This window comes from Piliocolobus tephrosceles, unplaced genomic scaffold, assembly GCF_002776525.5.
Source record: "Piliocolobus tephrosceles isolate RC106 unplaced genomic scaffold, ASM277652v3 unscaffolded_21127, whole genome shotgun sequence".
NCBI classification, from domain to species: domain Eukaryota; kingdom Metazoa; phylum Chordata; class Mammalia; order Primates; family Cercopithecidae; genus Piliocolobus; species Piliocolobus tephrosceles.
The window spans coordinates 4,510-6,754 of record NW_022303341.1 but is presented as its reverse complement, the minus strand read 5'-3'; the positions used below and the strand labels follow the sequence as shown (position 1 = coordinate 6,754).

Here is a 2,245-nt window from a genome sequence, read left to right as displayed (position 1 = left end):
TATGAAACCAGACCCACCTGACTACCCCTACCCCCACCCCCTGGCAGCCCCTTTCCTGGCCATGGTGTCATATCAAAACAGACCTGGGCCAGGTGCGGTGGCTCACACCTGTAATCCCAACACTTTGGGAGGTCAAGGCAGCAGATCACCTTAAGTTAGGAGTTTGAGACCAGCCTGGCCAACATGGCGAAACTGCATCTCTACTAAAAATGAAAAAATTAGCTGGGCATGGTGGCACGTACCTGTAGTCCCAGCTACTTGGAAGGCTGAGGCAGGAGAATTGCTTGAACCCGGGAGGGGGAGACTGCAGTAAGCCGAGATTGTGCCACTGCACTCCAGCCTGGATGATCGAGTGAGACTCTGTCTCAAAATAAAACAAAACAAAAAGATTTCAGACCAATCCACCATGGAGCTGGCTGATTCTCAGCCCCTCCAGATCTTTTTTTTTTTTTTTTTTTTTTTTTTTGAGACAGAGTCTCATTCTGCCACCCAGGCTAGAGTGCAGTGGCACGATCTCGACTCACTGCAACCTCTGCCTCCCAAGTTCAAGCAATTCTCTTGCCTCAACCTCCTGCGTAGCTGGGACTGTAGGCGTGCACCACCACGTCCGGCTAATTTTTTTATATTTTTAGTGGAGACAGGGTTTCACTATATTGGCCAGGCTGGTGTTGAACTCCTGACCTCGTGATCCACACGCCTCAGCCTTCCAAAGTGCTGGGACTACAAGCGTGAGCTATCGTGCCTGGCCATGCCCCTCCAGATCTTGCCACCTCTGGCTAAGTGCCAAAGACTCTCAGGCCTTGGGCCCAAGGCCCCTTCTCAGGGAGCTCCAAGGCTAAGCCGACCCCCAATTCCCGCAGTGCCTCCCCTGATGTGGCCTCAATTTCTCCGCCCCACTTTCTGCCCTTCAAGCGCTGCTGGTGGCGGAGCCTTCAAGGACGCCACAGCCAAAAATAATCGGGCCCCGACCTACCTCCGGAAATTGGGGCAGCCCCGCCCAGCCACCTGGCACCCAGGAGATAATTAGTGCATGTGGCAAATTAGGGTAATTAGGTCTGCAGGAACTGAACCTCGGGTCCAGGTTTGGTGCTCAGAGGGGCCTCAAGCACTGCCTCCTCCCATCCCCAACTCACTCTGGTCCTAGGTCCTCAAATCCATAACCCAGTGCTGGCAACCCCAACTCCCTGACCCTTTCTTGCCTGGGCCTGAGGGAGCCTGGCTCCGTTGCTTCATGGGGGTTTGTTTGTTGAATGAATTAACTTTGGCCGTGGGCAGAAGTCAAGTTCTGAATTTAAGGCAGGGTCTCCTTCAAGTGATGCAAAATCACCGATAATATTGAGTCATCAAACTCTCCTTTGCCTGACCCCCATGGGTCCACTCTGTGCTGCAAGGTGACAAACTCTAGGGAAACATTGGCTCTGGTCTCAACCCTTGAGGAACACTCAGGCTGGAGGAGTCAAAGCTGCACACAGGCACTCGCAGGGGTCAGGGCTAGGCCAGAAAGAGGGAAGAGGGCTGGAGAAGGTCTAGAGGTAGAGGAGAGAGAGCTTCTTGGGGAGGAGAGCATTGAAGGTGAGGCTTTGAGGGATGAATAGGAGTTTGCAAACAGGCTAATGTCTGGAGGTTGGCCCAACCAGCTATGGCTTGGGGAATGAGGAGAAGGAAGAGGGAGGTAGCTGGAGGGGGCACCTGAGGGGCCGGGAGCTAAAGATTTAGAGGATGTCATGCCAGGTTGGACCCATTTCTGTCCTTGAGAGTTCAGGCCTGGTTGCAGTCCTCTAACTTCTGAAAAAGGAAAGAGTAAGAAGTTGGTTCAGGATCAAAACCACATACCAAAAATAAATAGGATGTTTACAATAGCAAGCATTTATTAAGCACCTACAATCATGTTCTCTTCACATAACAACTCATTGGAGGCCAGGTGCAGTAGCTTACATCTGTTATCCCAGCCCTTTGAGAGGCTGAGACAGGCAGATCACTTGAGTCCAGGAGTTGGAGACCAGCCTGGGCAACATAGTGACACCCCGTCTCTACAAAAAATACAAAAATTAGTCAGGTGTAGTGGTCCCTGTAGTGCACCTGTAGTCCCAGCCACTCAGGAGTCTGAGGTGGGAGGATTGCTTGAACCCAGAAAGTTGAAGCTGCAGTGAGCCATGATTGAGCCACTGTACTACAGCCTAGAACAGAGTGAGACCCTGTCTCAAAAAAAAAAAAAGGGGGGGCTGGACGTGGTGGATCACACCTG

At 52.0% G+C, this 2,245-nt stretch overlaps 1 long non-coding RNA gene across 1 annotated transcript; it reads right to left on the bottom strand.

Annotated features, from left to right (window-relative positions):
- Nucleotides 1-1,278: 1,278 nt before the first annotated feature.
- LOC113221145 lies at nt 1,279-2,030 on the bottom strand. The gene is made up of 2 exons (XR_003307725.1): nt 1,879-2,030; nt 1,279-1,785 (listed from the first exon to the last, which is right to left on the bottom strand). It is a non-coding gene; the product is annotated as an uncharacterized LOC113221145 (long non-coding RNA).
- Nucleotides 2,031-2,245: the final 215 nt, after the last annotated feature.